The 20766-nt window shown below is 43.2% G+C and overlaps 1 long non-coding RNA gene across 2 annotated transcripts in view; it reads right to left on the reverse strand.

Annotated features, from left to right (window-relative positions):
• The window catches only part of LOC137630844 (uncharacterized), a 112117-nt gene extending 92049 nt beyond the window's left edge, over positions 1 to 20068 (reverse strand). The window contains exons 1-2 of one of the 2 annotated variants that reach the window (XR_011041774.1): positions 19968 to 20067; positions 12630 to 12734 (exon numbers count right to left, since the gene is read on the reverse strand). This is a non-coding gene — a long non-coding RNA (uncharacterized lncRNA). Of the gene's footprint in view, positions 1 to 12629; positions 12735 to 19967 lie in introns of both variants that reach the window. The other variant, XR_011041775.1, reaches the window with a different exon arrangement.
• Positions 20069 to 20766: the final 698 nt, after the last annotated feature.

Raw genomic sequence — 20766 nt, forward strand, 5'->3', positions numbered from 1 at the left:
AAGCTGCTTGTTAGTTGAATTTTGTTACATTTTGGCCTAGGGTAGGCTTAACCTGAACCCTATGACTATAATTTCCAGCTACAAAAGTAAAAAAAATAGTTAGGTTTTATATGAAATGGATATCAGGTTATTACAAATGTCATTAAATATAATATTAATTTATTTCAGTATTTCTTTACCCTATCTTTGTTACTTTCAATTGGATTTGTTTGTATTTCCAAAGGTTTGTAAGTTAAGGACCTCCTGTACCGCACTTCCAAAGATCACTAGACCGCTCTATAGTGTCACACACATCTTACGATGCAAAATCAGTGTACGATGAAACAATTATTTCACGACATCACATTCTACAATATTACATTCTCCGGTACGATAACATTAACCTCAATGAATGAGTTATCTCCAGTGAAGCCGGAGATACGATGAAAAGGGGGCCTTAACGGTGTAATTGTGATCAAACATGACAAAGGTTCGTGTGTAAAAGGCTTCAGCCGGAGTCCGAGTGCCGGATTTCACCGTTGCACTCCAAAAATCTGCTCCGGAACGATAACTAGTTCTCACCCAATGAGTATCCATTATAGCGGAGCATAACTCAAGGCGGAGCTAAGCATAACTCAAGGCGGAGCTAAGCATAACTCAAGGCGGAGCTAAGCATAACTCAAGGCGGAGCTAAGCATAACTCAAGGCGGAGCTAAGGGTGTCGGTATAAAACGACCCCAATTAATGACTCATACACTAACGTACCTAATAATAGTGTTAGCTATATTAACAGTAACCACATCAATAAATCGTTTATAATATTAAACGTACTATCATCAACTCTGATACTGAGAGGAGGCCTGAATAACCCGTGATCGTATAAAAACGGAGAACGGGAAATTCACCTCTCTTACTCAAAGAAAACGAGAGAAAGGATAACTCATACCTGTAGAACAGGAAACGAGCACTCTATGCTTTCGCTCTCAAGGTTACATATTAAAAATTAACATCACACAATAAAATAAGAAAATCAAATAAAATTGATTGCTTTTTCTTAGTAATAGTAATAACGAAGAATAACGACAACGTAACAAAAAAAAAAAACCAAGGATATACAGTGAACCCTCGTTTATCGCGGTAGATAGGTTCCAGACGCGGGCGCGATAGGTGAAAATCCGCGAAGTAGTGACATCATATTTACCTATTTATTTAACATGTATATTCGGACTTTTAAAACCTTCCCTTGTACGTAGTACTGTTAACAAACCACCCTTTAATGTACAGAACACTTAATGCATGTACTACAGCACCCTAAACTAAAACAGGCACAAATATTAAAGGCGATTTTATATCATGCGTTTCCTAAACACCTAAAAAGCACGATAAAAAATGGCAACCAATGTTTTGTTTACGTTCATCTCTGATCATAATGAAGAAACAAACTCATTTAGTGTACAGTACACATAAATGTATAGGTTAGTTTTTGCATCGATTATATTGATTATACAGTACTGTACTGTATGTTGATTTGTTTATTACCAATGTTTTAGTTTACGTATTTTTCTTAGGACTTCCAAATGAAATGTTTTTCTTTATGACGCTGCCTGAAACGACGGCGTGTACGCTCAGAACAAACAAGGCATTTAACGCGCATGATGATAGTGATAAATAATGATACAGTACACACAGTATTTACAGTAAAAGCATTTACAAAATATGTTACCTTACAAATATAAATTATACAGTATTGTACGTAGCAAAGCAGGAAAACAATTTACGAGAGAGAGAGAGAGAGAGAGAGAGAGAGAGAGAGAGAGAGAGAGAGAGAGAGAGAGAGAGAGATTGTTTTACGTACGTAAATGTAAATTTTAAACAAAAAAAATATGATAGGTTACAACATGTAGACTTTTAAAACCTTCCCTGTAACTTAATGCATACAGTACGTACATTACTAAACTATAAAACAGGCAGTAAGAATATTAAAGTAAAAAATACAGATTGTTACTGTACTCACCACGAAAGAAGTTGAAGAAAAACTTGAATGGTGATGGCGATGAATTTGCTGCACAGTAGAAATGATGATGATGAAGCTGATGATGTGTTCTACTGTGCAGCCAATGATAGTATTTTACGTCTCTTCAGACGGAGGTGTCTTTTCCTGGGACACCTCTTCAACTTCTTCCTGGGAAACTTCAATTTCTTCCGAAGGCGTACTAGCAGGAGGAACTGGCTCTTTTTTGCAAGGCTGGAAGAACATTGATATCGGAAGTTGTTGCCGCTGCTTCTTTTTTCGATCCAAGAGCATTTTGTAGGGAGTCATTATGTCATCAACCTTGTTACAGAATTGCATCGAGCGAACCATATCCTCGTCCCACTCTTGCAACATTTCTTTCAACTCCTTCGCGTGGTTGCAAGCCTTGGCAAGCCGTTCTAATGTTAAGCCCGTTTCTTCGACATTTTCTTGGGTCTCTTCCTGGGTATCACTCTCTTCCTCACTTGCCGATTTCGTCAGGTCTTCGAGGTCTGCGTCAGTTAGGGGCTGGGAATGGCAGTCCAACAACTCGTCGACGTCTTCAGTCGTCATGTCGCCAAACCCGTCACCTCCAATTATGGCAGCCAACTGCACAGATTTCCGTATTGCAGAGTGTTGGATTTCCGACAGAGTAAATCCCTTGTCGTCGTAAACAATATCGGGCCACAACTTCTTCCAGCTCGCATTCACGGTTGCAGGTTTCATCTCTTGAAGTGCCTTCTGAATATTCTGCAGGCACGTGGCTATGGTGTACTGCCGCCAGTACGCCTTCAAGTTGAAATCTTCATCCTCGTCATCTTGGGCAGCATCCACACACGCAACGAGGTCCACCAAGGTATTCTTCGTGTAGAGGGCCTTGAACGCCCTGATAACCCCCTGGTCCATCGGTTGAATTAATGACGTGGTGTTGGGTGGCAGGAACTCAACCTGAATGCCCTCATGCGACAGGTCAGTTGCGTGTCCACCAGCGTTATCCATAAGGAGAAGGATCTTGAATGGCAAGCCCTTCTCTAAGAGATATTTACTGACTTGCGGGATAAAACACTGGTGGAACCAGTTGGAGGTCAGCATCTTCGTAATCCATGCTTTTTGATTATGCATCCAGTACACGGGAAGGAGATTCTTATTTTTATTTTTCAAAGCGCGAGGATTTTTCGACGTATAAATAAGCCCCGGCTTTAACAAAAATCCAGCAGCATTGCCACACATCACGAGAGTAACGCGATCCTTGAATGCCTTAAAGCCAGAGGCTTTGGCTTCCTCTTTGAACAGGAAAGTTCGCGACGGCATTCTCTTCCAAAACAAGCCAGTCTCATCCATATTAAAGACTTGTTCCGGCTTGTATCCACCTTCGGCGATAATATTCTTGAACGTCTGGTTCACGTAAGTTTCAGCAGCGGCAGTGTCAGCGGAAGCAGACTCCCCATGCAGGGAAACGCTTTTCAGGGCGAAGCGTTTCTGAAACTTCGCGAACCATCCTTTGCTTGCGGAAAAACGTTTCTGAGGCTGGGAATCAGTGGATGTCCCTGGTTGAGGATCATCTGCATCATCATCATCTTCAGCATGGTTGCCGTCGTCGTCTTTAGGTTCCTTTGCAGCAAAATTCTCATATAAACTCAAAGCCTTTGTTTGGATGGTGTTCGTATCCAACGCTATGTTCTTCTTCCGGCAGTCGGCAATCCACACAGCTAAAGCACCTTCCATGCGTACGATCGTTTTATTACACGTTGTAACGACTCGCTTCGCTGATCTGCTAAAGGTGATTGCAGCCGTCTTTCTAATGTTCGCCTCGTCCTTTTTGATATAGCGAACGGTGGATTCGTTGATGCCAAAATGGCGGCCGGCGGCCGCGTAACTTCTACCATCTTTTAACATGTCGAGAAGCGTAACCTTCTCAGCTTTCGTCATCATCCTTCGGTGGCGTTTAGGCTCACTACCAGCCTTAAGAGAAGCAGAACGCTTGGGAGCCATTACAGTAGGATTTACGTACAGTACTGTAACAAAAAGTTCAACTTAAAAAGGTCGCACACAGCACAGATTAAACTTCACAAACTTAAGAACGTCTACTCAGCGATACGCGGTAACAGAGAGTGAACGATCCAGCCCCGCGAGAACTTTGATGCTGCGGGTAGAAGATGCGGGCAAAACACCAATCACAGGCTAGATAACAAAACTTGAGTTCTGATTCGTCATCTATCAGCGCTTGAACCAATCACAACCCGTCTTACAGTACTATGATGCGTTGGTTACCTACACAGAGAAGATGCCCCGCGCATACTGAACGTACGTAGATTAAGTACAATACCGTAATAATAATAAATAAGGATAATAATACTGTACAATAATAATAATAATAATAATGATAATAATAACAATAATAATTTTATTAACAACAACAATAATAATAATAATAATAACAATAATAATAATACACACTTTACGTACGCTATTTTACGCCTCTCTCTCTCTCTCTCTCTCTCTCTCTCTCTCTCTCTCTCTCTCTCTCTCTCTCTCGTACGCTTATTCGAAATGTGATTTTTGCAACAAAGAATATTATTGGATGCAGTACTGTACTACGTACGTATACATACAAAAGATTCATGGAAAAGAAGCACATCCATTACAGTACACACCATTCTAATATGGTATGACTGCATCTGATTTGCGTTTCATGTTCGATTTAATTTTACTACGTACTGAATTATCGTATGATCACATTCTCTTTTCGTGTTTTATTTCTTTCTGTGCTGAATTATATATCATATGCAATGCAATGAACAATCAGTAAGAGCAGATATTACTAATTACAGTATTAATGGAATTACAGGTAACAAAATATCGTATTTGGGGGTCTTCAGATTTCGCGGTATTTTCGAATTTTCCGGAAAATCCGCGATATGTATATATATACAGTATGGGTTATGGAAAAACCCCGCGAAGTGGTGAATCCGCGATTGTCGAACCGCGAAGTAGCGAGGGTTCACTGTAGTCTAAAACGAACCCTCCAGGGTACAAATTAACAGACTAAATCGCTAAGCTTTAAATCGCTACTATGCTTTAAAACGCTATCTTTAAATCGCTATTCTTCGGAGGTCCAAATTGGACTTGCAAGCAAATAAATACCATGGTAAAAACTAATAATAATTAATGATAACATAAAAGGCCATAAAACGTAAGTGATATAACCTAGCTGACAGAGTACCAGATGGGCAAAAATAACTAGAAAATTTACCGAAGCGAACATACCCAAAATGGCTGCCGATACCTCGGCAGGACAATCGCTTCCAAAACTAAAAACCACCATATTGGAAACATGTTATTTTCATTAGTAAAATAAATTTTTGAATATACTTACCCGATAATCATGTAGCTGTCAACTCCGTTGCCCGACAGAATTCTACGGGAGGGATACGCCAGCTATCACTATACTAGAAGGGGGTGTACTCACCGGCGCCACCTGTGGCCAGGTACTGCAGTACTTCTTGTTGACACCACCTCACTTTTTCCTCGGTCCACTGGTTCTCTATGGGGAGGAAGGGTGGGTCAATTAAATCATGATTATCGGGTAAGTATATTCAAAAATTTATTTTACTAATGAAAATAACATTTTTCAATATTAAACTTACCCGATAATCATGTAGCTGATTCACACCCAGGGGGGTGGGTGAAAACCAGTGTACATGACTAAAGGATAGCTAAGTATCCCGTATTTCATATAATCAGTTATTTCAGAATAACAATGAAATAATAAGTACCTGGTAAGGAAGTCGACTTGAACCGTTACTTTGCCTTTATTAAGTTCGTCTTCCTTACTGAGCGCAGCGTTCCTCTTAGGAGGCTGAATCAACTCTAAGGTGCTAAAGTATACAGGGCTGCAACCCATACTAAAGGACCTCTACACAACCTCTAACCCAGGCGCTTCTCAAGAATGAATTGACCACCCGCCAAATCAAAAAGGATGCGGAAGGCTTCTTAGCCTACCGTAACAACCCAAAAAACAACAATAAAAGCATTCAAGAGAAAGGTTAAAAAAGGTTATGGGATTAAGGGAATGTAGTGGCTGAGCCCTCACCTACTACTGCACTCGCTGCTACGAATGGTCCCAGGGTGTAGCAGTTCTCGTAAAGAGACTGGACATCTTTAAGATAAAATGATGCAAACACTGACTTGCTCCTCCAATAAGTTGCATCCATAATGCTCTGCAGAGAACGGTTCTTATTAAAGGCCATCGAAGTGGCTACGGCTCTCACTTCGTGGGTCCTTACCTTCAGCAAAGCAAGGTCTTCATCCTTCATGTGAGAATGGGCTTCTCTAATCAGAAGCCTTATATAATACGAAACTCCGTTTTTGGACATGGGCATCGAAGGTTTCTTGATTGCACACCATAAGGCTTCTGACTGTCCTCGTATAGGTTTTGACCTATTAAGATAATATTTCAGAGCTCTGACAGGGCAAAGAACTCTTTCTAGCTCGTTACCTACCATGTTGGAAAGGCTAGGAATTTCAAACGATCTAGGCCAAGGACGTGAAGGAAGTTCATTCTTAGCTAAAAATCCGAGCTGTAAAGAACATGTTGCAGATTCGGATGTGAACCCAATGTTCTTGCTGAAGGCATGAACCTCACTGACTCTTTTAGCTGTTGCAAGGCAGACGAGGAAAAGAGTCTTGAGGGTAAGGTCCTTGAAGGAAGCTGACTGGAGAGGTTCGAACCTAGGAGACATAAGGAACCTTAAGACTACGTCTAGATTCCAGCCTGGAGTGGGTAAACGACGTTCTTTAGAAGTCTCAAAAGACTTAAGGATGTCTTGAAGGTCCTTGTTGGAAGAAAGGTCCAAACCTCTGTGGCGGAGAACTGAAGCCAACATACTTCTGTACCCTTTAATCGTAGGAGCCGAAAGGGATCTCTCATTCCTTAGATGTAATAGGAAGTCAGCTATTTGGGTTACAGAGGTATTGGTAGAGGAAACTGCATTGGCTCTACACCAGCTTTGGAAGACTTCCCACTTGGATTGGTAGACTCTACGAGTGGATACCCTCCTTGCTCTGGCAATCGCACTGGCTGCCTCCTTCGAAAAGCCTCTAGCTCTAGCGAATCTTTCGACAGTCTGAAGGCAGTCAGACGAAGAGCGTGGAGGTTTGGGTGCACCTTGTCTACGTGAGGTTGACGTAGAAGGTCCACTCTTAGAGGGAGAGTCCTGGGGACGTCGACCAGCCATTGTAGTACCTCTGTGAACCATTCTCTTGCAGGCCAAAGGGGAGCAACCAGCGTCAGCCGTGTCCCTTCGTGCGAGACGAACTTCTGAATGACTCTGTTGATGATCTTGAACGGTGGGAATGCGTAAAGGTCGAGATGGGACCAATTCAGCAGAAAAGCATCCACATGAACTGCTGCTGGGTCTGGAACTGGGGAACAGTACAAAGGAAGCCTCTTGGTCATGGAGGTGGCAAACAGATCTATCGTAGGCTGACCCCACAAGGTCCAAAGTCTGTTGCACACGCTCTTGTGAAGGGTCCATTCCGTGGGGATGACTTGATCTTTTCTGCTTAGGCGATCTGCTGAGACGTTCATGTTGCCCTGAATGAACCTCGTTACTAGAGTGAGGTTTAGACTTCTTGACCAAATGAGGAGGTCCCTTGCTATCTCGTACAGGCTCCTCGAATGGGTCCCTCCCTGCTTGGAGATGTAAGCCAAGGCTGTGGTGTTGTCGGAGTTCACCTCCACCACCTTGCCTAGCAGGAGGGACTTGAAGTTCATTAGGGCCATATGAACTGCCAGTAGCTCCTTGCAGTTGATGTGGAGCGTTTCCTGTTCCCTGTTCCACGTTCCCGAGCATTCCTGTCCGTTCAAGGTCGCGCCCCAGCCCGAGTCTGATGCATCCGAGAAGAGATGAAGATTGGGGGTCTGAATCGCTAACGATAGGCCCTCCTTGAGAAGGAGGTTGGTCTTCCACCACAAGAGAGTGGTCTTCATCTCTTTGGTGACCGGGATAGAGACAGCTTCGAGCGTCAAATCCTTGTCCCAATGAGCTGCTAGATGGAATTGGAGAGGGCGGAGGTGGAGTCTCCCTAACTCGACGAACAGGGCTAATGATGACAGGGTCCCTGTGAGACTCATCCACTGTCTCACCGAGCAACTGTTTCTCTTCAGCATGCTCAGGATGCAATCTAGGGCTTGGCTTATCCTTGGGGCCGATGGAAAAGCCCGAAAATCCTGACTCCGAATCTCCATTCCCAGGTAAACTATGGATTGGGAGGGAATGAGCTGGGACTTTGCTAAGTTGACTAACAGACCCAGTTCCTTGATCAAGTCTAAAGTCCAGTTGAGACTCTCCAGACAGCGACGACTCGTGGAGGCTCTCAACAGCCAGTCGTCTAAATAAAGGGAGGCTCTGATGTCCGATAGGTGGAGGAATTTTGCAATATTCCTCATCAGATGCGTAAACACCATAGGAGCTGTGCTTAGGCCAAAACACAGGGCTTGGAATTGGTACACAACCTTTCCAAAAACGAATCTCAGGAAAGGTTGGGAGTCTGGATGAATAGGAACGTGAAAGTATGCGTCTTTCAGATCCAACGATACCATCCAGTCCTCCTGCCTGACCGCTGCTAGGACCGACTTCGTCGTCTCCATAGTGAACGTCTGCTTGGTGACATAAGCATTGAGCGCGCTGACGTCCAGCACCGGTCTCCAACCTCCTGTCTTCTTGGCCACCAGAAAGAGACGGTTGTAGAAGCCCGGGGATTGATGGTCCCGGACTATAACCACTGCCTTCTTCTGTAACAGGAGCGACACCTCCTGGTGCAACGCTAGCCTCTTGTCCTTTTCCTTGTAGTTGGGAGAGAGGTTGATGGGAGAAGTGGTCAGAGGGGGTTTGCGGCAGAATGGTATCCTGTAACCCTCCCTTAGCCACCTGACAGACTGGGCGTCTGCACCTCTCCTTTCCCAAGCTTGCCAGAAGGTCTTGAGTCTGGCTCCTACTGCTGTCTGGAGAGGAGGAGAGTCAGTGTTTGCCTTTTGAAGTCTTAGGACCTTTCCTAGACTTGCTCCTGGAAGAGTCTGGACGGGAGCTTCCTCGGCTGGGGGCTCTGCCACGAAAGGGCGGAATAAACCTTGTAGCAGGAGTATCAGCCACTGGGGTGCGGTAAGTCCTGGGAACTGAGGAAGCAACCTTAGTCTTACGAGCTGAAGAGGCCACAAGATCATGAGTGTCCTTCTGAATCAGGGCCGCAGACAAATCCTTGATAAGCTCTTCGGGAAATAAGAACTTAGACAGCGGAGCAAAAAGGAGTTGAGACCTTTGACAAGGTGTGATGCTGGAAGAAAGAAAGGTGCAAAGTTGCTCCCTTTTCTTAAAAACTCCTGACACAAACATTGAAGCAAGCTCGCCAGACCCATCCCGAATTGCTTTATCCATGCAGGACATTAAAAGCATGGCCGAGTCCTTGTCCGCATGGGAGGTCTTCTTGCTTAGGGCCCCCAGGCACCAGTCTAGAAAATTGAACATCTCAAAGGCACGAAATACACCCTTTAGGAAGTGGTCTAAATCGGAGAAGGTCCAGCAAACCTTAGAGCGCCTCATTGCTGATCTACGAGGAGAGTCGACCAAACTTGAGAAGTCAGCCTGGGCAGAGGCAGGGACTCCCAAGCCTGGTTCCTCTCCTGTGGCATACCATACGCCTGCCTTAGAAGTGAGCTTAGTAGGTGGGAACATAAAGGAAGTCTTCCCTAGTTGCTGTTTAGACTGCAACCACTCCCCTAAGATTCTTAAAGCTCTCTTAGATGACCTAGCAAAGACGAGCTTAGTATAAGTTGACTTCACAGGTTGCATGCCCAGCGAAAACTCAGATGGAGGAGAGCGGGGGGTAGCAGAAACAAAATGGTCCGGGTATACCTCTCTGAAAAGAGCCAGGACCTTACGAAAGTCAATGGGTAGAGGAGAAGACTTGGGTTCTTCCACGTCTGATGAGGGATCCAGGTGCGCAGCTTCCTCCTCAGAAACCTCATCACCAGAGTGTAGCGAAGTGAGAGGTAATGTAACAGTGGTATGCTGAACAGCAGAATCTGAACAAGCGGGTGCATAAACGCTTGTGGTTTCATCCTCAAGTCTCTGTTGTTGAGGTAAAACCTGAGGTTCAGGCTGCAAAGACTGGTCAGGAAGAGTAGAGGAAGGTAGGCGCATGGGTTGAGGTGGCTGACTCCTAGCATGAGTCTCTTGTCTCAAGAGTTGCGCTTGCTGTAAGGGTAGCGGATGCGCAGTAGCAGATTCCTGAGGAACGAGTTGAGGTTCCTGAGGTGTGAGCTGCGAGAGTTGAGGTAGCGGCTGCGCAGAACGCAGTTCTTGTCTCGCGAGTTGAGGTTCCTGAGGTGCTAGCCTAAGGAGTTGAGGCTCTCGCCTTGAGGAGGGTTGAGGTCGCTGCAGCGAGTGCTGAGGTGGCTGCCTCATGGATGGAAGAGGTTGTCGTACCTCAAGAGATTGTTGCCTCGCTGGTGGAACCGCAGGCGGAAGCGGAGGAAGTAAGGCATAAGACTCCTGCTCCCATTGCTGAGGTTGCCTTAAGGAAGGCGGAGGTTGCTGCACACCGCTGATAACTGGCAACTCAGTACGCGGTAAGGTATCCTGAGGAACCTCAACATCGTACGCCTGGCAGACTGGACTGCGGTGAGGCGGAGCGATCGCAGGAGGAGGTGAAACCTTCTCAGCCTGACACTCACGCATTAAGACCGCAAGCTGTGACTGCATGGACTGCAGCAAAGTCAACTTGGGGTCGACAGACGCTAAGGTCTGCTGAGGCAAAGCCTTAACAGAAGATGAGGTCTGTTGCGGCATCACCTTACCTCTCTTAGGAGGTGTGCAGTCACCTGATGACTGCGGAGAGTCAGAGCTAATCCAATGACTGCAACCAGGTTGTAGAGCTCTTGAGGTCTGGACTTTGCGTTTGAGAGGTCTTGAGACCTGAGTCCAGCGTTTTCTCCCTGACATTTCTTCTGCAGACGAGTAAAAGACGGGCTCAATCGTCTGCGGGTGGGAGTGACGGTCTCTGTAAGACACGCCCGCAACCACCGAGGATACTTCTGTGCGCCGATCAAGGCCTGCCGAACCCTTTTGCCCTTCGACATTGCTTCTCCCCTGGGCTTGGGAGCTTGCAAGAGGTCCCGGACTGGGAGGACGACTGGCACGCACAGAAGTACCCTCACGCACCACACTGACACTGACACTAGCACTTGGCACTGCACTGACACTAGCACTCGGCACCGCACTGGCACTATCACCTCCCACTGCACTTTTGACCTTAAGTTCTTTGACTTCTGCCAAAAGAGACTTATGGTCACTAACCACCGATTCCACTTTGTCACCTAAAGCCTGAATGGCACGCAAAACAACGGACATATCAGGTTGAGCACAAATAGAAGGTTCGGGGGTAGCCACTACAGGGGGAGGAAAAGGTTGAGGATCATGTGGTGAGGAAAAAAGTGAAGAGCGAGAAGAACTCCTCCTAACTCTCTCTCTCTCTAACTTGGTTGAATATTTCAGGAATCGAACAAATTCAAGTTCCGAAAGTCCGGCGCATTCCTCACATCGATCTTCCAACTGACAGGGTCTTTCCCTACAGTCAGAACAAGCGGTGTGAGGATCAACCGAGGCCTTCGGAACACGCCTATTACAAGACCTACATCGTCTATGGGGTGGGGCTTGTGAAAGGTCAGACATCTTGAATCAAAGAGTTAGTCAAGGGGGATTCCAAATCAAGCAAAAAGATCGTTAACCATTAATCAAAACTAAATAAAAGCTATCTAAGCTAATTTAGAAAAGTTTCCAGTATAGCGACAGCTGAAATCTTAGAGAAATACTTCACCAAAAACCGTGAACAGAACTCCAAAATCATAAGCGTATCCCAGAATGTCTTGCCGGAAGCACGACAGAGGAAAAAGTGAGGTGGTGTCAACAAGAAGTACTGCAGTACCTGGCCACAGGTGGCGCCGGTGAGTACACCCCCTTCTAGTATAGTGATAGCTGGCGTATCCCTCCCGTAGAATTCTGTCGGGCAACGGAGTTGACAGCTACATGATTATCGGGTAAGTTTAATATTGAAAAAGAACAAATGCCCGGTACTGCCAAAAGCTGCCAAAACATACTATGGTACTTAACATTGGTAAGGGTGAAGTAACAACGTCAGTCATGTTGAAATAACGAGAAACTCTTTGAAAAAACACTGTGCCCAAAAAAAACTCGGCTTGATGCAAGTCCAATTACAGAAGGATGTCCTAGAGGGCGCGCGTGGTAGGTGTCGTTGGGGAGTTCAACCATGTTCTCTAGGGCCTGTCACGGCCCTCCCCATTGATGAAGGGATTATCTAAATGGAAGACAACCTGTGAATAGTGGTTTTCACACGCCTTTGTTTAATACACGACACCTACAAGGTGTTCGCGCGAGGGTTGTAACCACTGCATTCCATGCTTTTATCTTTCTCTAGTATATTTGGAAGATTTATATTAGGAAAGGTATAAGGAAGGACCTTTCTCACCGGGCGTCACAGGCCTCTTCCCAGAAATAGATTTTTCCTTCGTCAAAATCCCTTTTTTCAAAGTCAAATAATACTAGTTAGTCCAATGACTTACCTTTACATGCTCCAAGTGCATGATAAGCAGACTCAAGTCACTACCGATGGACGACATGATGCACTGTACTGTATCTTGATCAATTTGTGTTCGACGTTGATCCTCCTGAAACGGAATAAAAATATCAGAAGAAAGATTCAATTGTTTGACTTCTCAAAGGGGAATATCAGAATAATACCTCCACCTCTGAATAAGGTAATAAAAATCCTTTTGCTTTTCAAAAAGCGTCTAAAGACCTTGAGCAAAATTTTTCAGAGTACAACAAGGTATTACTTTCAAAATACAATCATTGCCTGATTAACACATTTGAAGCCCAATGTCAATTCAATAAAAAATATCTATACTATAAAGCTTTAATCAAATATGACACATTTGGAAATAATAACAACCTGGAGCTCTTTACTATGGAGTATTATTTCGGCGAAGCTAAAACCAGCCGATAAGCTTTTTGGTCAGTGTGTAACTACCAACCACTAGTTAGCGGAAGGGGGGAAGTTAACTCTCCCGCTCACACCAGCACTAGCGATTAACCGTCACTTTTGTAATTGCAGCAGGACTTTCAGTGGGTTGGTGCTGGCGGGTCACTATGTGTAAAAAGCTCAAGGTTTGTATTGCCTTAGATAACTGCGGAGGTAGCAGCAGTAGGGGATTCAGCATTATGAAGCTTCATCTGTGGTGGATAATGTGGGACGGTGGGCTGTGACACCCTAGCAGTACCAGCTGAACTCGGCTGAGTCCCTTGTTAGGCTGGGAGGAACGTAGAGAGTAGAGGTCCCCTTTTTGTTTTTGTTTCTTTGTTGATGTTGGCTACCCCCCAGAATTGGGGGAAGTGCCTTGGTATATGTATGTATGTATGTACTTCCAAATTTGTCATTTATTCCTGTGCAAAATACAAAGCTTCCACTCTTTATTTGTGGAGACTCGCCTGTAGGTGGAAGTCCGAAACCAACTATCCTGCACCATGTTATCCTCGTAGGAGGACGGCCTGGGCAATCATTGCTGGAGAGTAAGGAATTAATCTCTTGGAACATACATCGTAGCTATTCAGGCCGTGCCCTCTACTAATATATATTTCTTTCCGCCTCCCCCTGACAGGAGGACAGGGACATAACACATATATACTGTAAATTGTCCAAAGAACGTGAAATTCACCCACAGAAGAACAAGGTTCCCGGAAGGCTGCACCCCAAGAGAGGGGAAGATGAAGTAGGAAGTGGCCAGTCACTGCCGCATTCATCCTAGACTTACTTCGTGGGTAATCCTCCACCCTCGAACCACTGATACTTGTCCCGCAAGGGAACTGAGGTGATTAGATCACGTTATGAGCAGTCACCACCGGACCTATTGAGAATGTGTCTAGGCTCCTCTCCGTTATGTCTTACAGGTAGCAGGAGGTGAATGTTGTTTGACGTTTCCACCTACCTGCTTGTAGTACCAGCTGAATAGAAAATTTTTTTCGGAATGCCAGGAAAGTACTTATTCCCCTGACATCATGGCCAGGGGGACGTCTACCTAACGTTGAGGTATCCGAGGCCCGTGCCCTTTTCTATTACTTGCCTGATCCAAGAGGAGATCGAGTTCTTTATATTCTCCTTTTGGTCTTCCCCGTGCTAACGAACAGCTTGTTGATCTGGGGTCGGGCTCTTCATATCCTTATGAGATGTAACCTCATCGTCCTTATGGGGCATAGTAACAATTGATCAGTATCGTCTGATACCGTTCAGAGACTCCCAAACCAAAAGGGCCTAAATCTAGGATTCACTAAGGACAGATTTTGAGTCTGCAACAAACTCTGGGACAAAACCAAGTGTGACCTGCCACCTTCCCCTTGAATGGGCGATGACGTATGAAAGACCATGTAGCTCGCTGACTCTACCTGCTGAGGTCAGGGTGAAAAGAAAACCGTCTATGAGCTCAAGTCAAGTCCTTATCCAATGATTGACATATAGGCTCATAAGGGGGTCTTTTCTCTGAATGTAAGACCCTGACAATGTTCCAAGGAGGTGGTCTAACTTTCGACTGAGGGCTAGAACGCTGGAAGTTCCATATGAGGAGTGACAATTCCGTCGAGGTAGAAATGTCAACTTGATTCAGTTCGAAGACAATGTTCAAGGCTGAACAAAACCCTTTCACCACCGACACTGAGTGGAGTTTTTCCTCCCCGAAGTACAGTAAAAACTCTGCTGCTTCTGGAATACACACTGTGCTAGACTTGAAGATCACCTGTTTCTTCCTTGTTAGGCGTAGGTCCTGAAGAACTTGGCCTAACAAAGTTCTAGGAGCTTTGTTGTGACCAAAAGGCACAAAATGGCAATAACCCTGAAGAGTTAAGGCCCATGAGACTCGCAGATGGGAGAGGAGGCAGAAAGACCTTTTATTGGCCTAGAGTGATAGAGACTGGTGGCTGGAGTACAGTACCTGTAACTGGTGCCACAGCGGTAGCTGTCACACCAGACACACGTTCTGCCTGATGAAATACAAAGGAATCACTCAGCGGGTGACCTCTGTTACTCCCTCCTAACAAAGGAGAGCAATCAGCTCTCTATGGGCAGTCCTCTTATTCCCTCCTATTCACCTTAAACTGGCTTATGGAGACAAATGTTGGATCCCAGCCAAGGGAGAAAACTGAAAAATCAGTCTCACAATCATTTGACCGACTCTGGAGGAACCAGCAAATGGAGATAAGAACTGATGATTCCTCCTTCGGAGGGAAAGCAGCTTCTTATTTCTCCATAATAATGATGAAGGAAGGAGCAATGCTCTTCATTACATGGCCTACAAACTCAACTCACCAAACTCTAAGGAAATTGTCAGTAAGCAGCTAAGTTTATTTCAATCATGAGTTCTGGCTCAACACGAAAATTAGGTCTGGAGCTACAACAGACTTAAATTTTGTCTCTCTAATTTAAGGTTTCAACAAAAAGAAGGTTGGTAATGTTTTCAGACAGAAAAATGCATGGCTGAGTAGGAATATGAAGTCATTCCATCAAAAGTTTTTCTGGGAATTGCTGAAAGTAGCCAATAAAAGGTATCTGGGCAGGAAAATATAGGAAGAAGGACATAGTGTTGAATCAACATGTACAATTAAGACAACAGGAAAGCCTTCAGCACAGCAGACGAAAAGAGATTATTCAAGTTAGCAAAGGGACAGGTGAAAGATTAGAAGGATGTGCAAGGACCAATAATGAGAAACCTAATTAAGAAACAAGGGAATACTGTATGTCAGCAGCACTCAGAGAACCATTTGAATGGCAAAACTTAACCTTACTGGGGAGATTCAGGCAGAATGGGAGGAACAAAAGAAATATGACAGCTGAATAGGCAAAAAATGTCCCTAAGAAACATTAAACATCCCTTGTCAGTCACTCATGCCCTTCAAAACTAAAGGGGCATAGTACTGGTGAGGGCAATATCAGGCAGCGTGTAGGCGGGTTGCATGAAATCAGTCACCAAGTAATGATGAACTGTGTTCACAATTGTGATTATGCAACGGAACATTTTGATGATTGTACGAGCGCTAAGAGCAGTCCGTGAAGGTCAGGTGTTCATGTTCTCGATCGTGCATGGATGAGAAGAAAGAACAGCTGATTTGTGATCATGTTCCTTATCATGCAAGTATGTGGGAACATTTCCCCCTGATCCTAGAATCAAGAGGAGACCGATCCTAATCGATGATCATATTCCTGAACATGACCATGCAAGAAAAAAAAAATCTTGTCATTCAGTCAAGTGTAAAACTGATAAAGTATCTAGTTCTGATCACTTGTACTCAAGAAAAGTAAAGTATTGCCACTCTTACGACCGAGGAGGCAACCCATAGTTCCTGATCGAGTGTATACTCCTGCCTACATGGCTGAGGACTATGAAGCGCGAAGTAGGAGATGATGAATGGAGAAGTATTGAATTAAAAGCCCAAGATAGAGACGGCTGGTGAAATCTAACCGAGGCCCTTTGCGTCAATAGGCGTAGGAAAAGATGATCATACCACCTCTTTCTCTCTCTTACATAAGGAAAGAGAGATCAGTTGTGTCACAGATAAAGGTGGGTAGAAAGACAGATCTCTTCATCCTTACATACAATGTGCAAGCTCAGTCTGAAAGGAGACGGAGCACTGGTAAAGCAGGGGTGTAAAATCCTGCACCGTTCTTGGTAACGCACCTTCCCTTTCACGTGTGAGCAGTCGGAGTCTCCTGCGAGCCCTGTGTCAATCTCTTTTCCTGGGCTTCTTCAAGGACATCTGCCTCTTCTTTGAAGTAGCAATGTCTAAACAACCTAATGAAGATGAGGTAGAGAAGGAGAAAGACCAGGAGAGAGATAATAGTGAACACACTTCTTTTTGCCAGCCTTGTTTGTGGTCGAGGCCTGCAGGAGTCGGAGAGACACCAAAGGGGCAGCTTCAGAAGCCTAGCAGTGGTAAAAAACCACAGCGATGAAGCAGCAGCGATGCCCAAAGAAAACCAACTTCTTTAGGTTCAGTTTGTCATCCTACAATCACACATAGTGAGGGGATCACTGTGAACAGTCAAGATCCACGAGAGACAAAAGGCACAAGATGGATTAAATTAATGACAGATTTGCACATTAAACCTGTCCCACATTTGCAGATTTACCCAGAAAACAAGTGCATATTTTTGTACTTTTAATTTATCCAGATTTACCTGAACATAACAATCTGTCTACCGACTTAGGCATTTATTATTGAGAGAAAACAAATAAATAAAGCAGGCAAAATGTGAGGCAGTAACAGTATGCGTACAGCACTGGGAGGCTTTGTATATCAGCGGCCAGTTCCTCCAGCGAGCATAAAATATGGACACCAACTAACCTAAACTTCACCCCCCCCCAAAAAACCTAACCTACAAGCTGTGTCCTTACCTAACGGGGGCCGCCTCCCTTACACTGCCGTCATCATGCATACAGGTGGCCGCTATCATACATACACCCTCAGCAAAGTTTGTGGCTGAAGTGAAAAGTGAGTGTCAAGCCGACTTGTAATTATAATTATCCTTATCAAATCTAAATTCATAACACTTCCAGCTTTACTGAATTGATACTCCAACTAAAGAATAATGATTTGTATTCATGTAGGAAAAAAATAAGTGTACTCTTTGAACTGTTCTGATGACTTGTAGTTAACTCATACTTTTCAAGTTACTGTATAAAGATGATTGAATCACAAGATGTTTCAACTTAAAAAAAAAACATATTGCCAAAGGCAAACAAACAAAAATATACAACCTGACCTAACCTAAGATGTCCATCCTTATCTACAAGGAAACTACGACCAATACAGCCTCCCCATATTATTTGCAAGAACAAAATCAATAGCACTATACTGGTCTTGTCTATTCCACGTGTATAGTCCTGAACACCTTTCATCTCCATTTAATAGTGTTAGGTTGTGGTTACTCATCCAATCTAGCACCATTTCCCCATTTCTGTCTACTTGTTGGTGCCCCAGAAATTCCACGTGGCCGTTAAAATCCCCCAATACTAGTAATGGAGTTAATTCTCCTGCTTTCTGTATTAATCTTTCCCATTCTGCTTTCAATTCTTGATCTCTCTTTTTATCTACTGTATTTTCTGCTACCAAAAATACTAGTATTATCATAAATATTAAGCTGTAGATTTTGCACTTTACCATTATCTTATCATAGTGTTTTGTTTCCATTTCCTCTGCTTCAGTAATATCGTTATTTTTACAAATTAACATTAACCTATCAACCTTTTTGTCTTTAAAATCCCTTCTTTTTTCTATCTTTAACAGTCCTTTACTTAGTTGTATTTTATCTATCTTTTGGTGCATTTTTGTCAAACAAAATATATGAATTTTAGTGTTCACCTCGTTTTCTACTTCTATTAATTTCTATTTGGTTAGTGCTTGAATATTCACCAGGCATATTTTAATACAAAATCTAACTTTTTTGTCTAAATTTATACCTTTTCTACTTCGTTCTGCTTGCGTTTACTTCTTGACGATAATTGTCGTTTCTTACTAGTTCTCCTCTCTTTATGTACCACCCTTGCTCTCCATTTTCTTTTTTCTCTCTTAATTCCTCTAGCAACTTCCTTTGGTTAATGTCTAGGAGAGGGCTGCATGAAGATATCAGTGATATTCAATTTATTTTTACTAGAATGTGTAGGAATGTATGTAAATAATGGTATACCAGTGAGATAATTTAGTGAAAATCAATAATAGTCGAAATATCGACGATCAAACTCACGCTACTCTTGTCTTCCTCCCAGATTTTTCTAAGTCTGTTGTTATTGTTGACTGTGTCTTGTTTTTGCTCAAATGAGCCCTGTAACCACTATTATCCGCAGACAAACTAGTCCACTTACACGTTTGGCCAATCACAGCGCCTATCCACTATGACGTCATACATGTTTGGCCAATCACAGCGCGACAATACATTCTCTTACCCAGGCATTTCATTTCGTTTTTAGACATGGTGGCCATAGCAAGCACGTCATCTCATGTTACACAAGAAGTTGAAAGTCCATCTTGTCCTGATTGTTTCCTAACTTACAATGAATGTGTAACTTATTCTGGAAAACTAGTGGATTTGTGCCAGAGACACAATTTAATTTTACAAAATAAAAATTGTCCTGCATGTCAAGGAACCTTCGCAACGGCTTCACGTTTTCCTCAAAGCAGCAGCACATCTTTATCAACCAACAATTTAAGGTAAGCTTCATTAATTTATGGAGTATATTATAATGGTGATAGTATAACGATGTATACAGCAGTACCATCACTTTGGATTTGGTTTGATGGATGTGATAGGTAGTGTCCTTAAGGGGGGGTTGCAGGGGGGGCGAAGCCCCCCCCAGTAGGAGTACAGGGCCTCTAGGCTAGGTTAGGTGGGTGTCTTAGGTTCGGTGGTGCCCTGAAAATCACTGTGGCCTTAAGGGGGGTCGCAGGGGGGGCGGAGGCCCCCCCCCGTAGGCCTAGGTAGGGGTACAGGCCTCCCAGGGTAGGTTAGTTGGTTGTATTAGGTTTGGTAGTGCCCCGAAAAATCACTTTTCTCCTCCTCCAACCACCCAAAAACCCCGCTTCCCACTGGGGTCCCCCATAATTGTAGTAGTAGGTTTATGCTTACATTTTGTGTGTAAGAGTTAAGTCTTACTTTCTTTTTTATTCATTTCCTCATGTTTCTATGCACTGTGCAACAATAATCTGGTTGTTTTTTGCCGTTTTTCGTCGTTAATACTTGAAAAACGAGTGCGGCCTTCTCCTAGACATTTACCAAATTAACTTCTGTCTAGTTGACCACAGCCTATATAGAACCATACATCACATAAATCACATTCAATCGCTTCTTGGTTAGATCTTACCTGTTTTGGGGGTATTATTGTGCTGTATTACATGGTAATGTAACCGGTATTACTTTACTAGTATCTTATGGGCTTGAGTAAGGTAATCTTTGTTTACAAACCTCAGTGTTGCCAGATTATTCGACTGGATTATCATACACGAGCCTTAAAATTGTCGTTTTTTTTTTCAACCAAAATTATCGTACACAGTTTCAATATAATTATTAAGGAGTTACATGATTGACTTATTTCAAAATATTTTAGTATAGTTGTTTAATTAAACACACATACATATGTATATACCTAAGGTATGTATCGTACATAGTACTGGACCAAAAATAATCGTACATGTACGATAATTATCGTATGAATGGCAACCCTGTTTGTTTACAAACCTGTTCTTCTTGACCGGGTGTTCAGAGTCCCCAGCGGCCAGACGGCGTTACAAGTTAAAAGTCAGTACTGTTTCTCTTTAAAAATATTTCAATTATAAGACATTGTATAAAATTACATTTATAAAAGCTTTTGAATAGTATTAATTTTAAGATTAATTATAAATATACACAAATACTTCTCGAACAAAAGATATAATAACAATGTTAAGAGAAACAATGTAACGTCCAGGATAGAACTCGTCGAAGTTTACACTCATTTAGATCAGTTTGAATATTTCATTTATGATTTTTTCTTGAACTGATATATATATATATATATATATATATATATATATATATATATATATATATATATATATATATATATATATATATATATATATATATATGTGTGTGTGTGTGTGTATGTATATATATATATATAT

Source organism: Palaemon carinicauda, chromosome 39 (genome assembly GCF_036898095.1).
Source record: "Palaemon carinicauda isolate YSFRI2023 chromosome 39, ASM3689809v2, whole genome shotgun sequence".
NCBI lineage: Eukaryota > Metazoa > Arthropoda > Malacostraca > Decapoda > Palaemonidae > Palaemon > Palaemon carinicauda.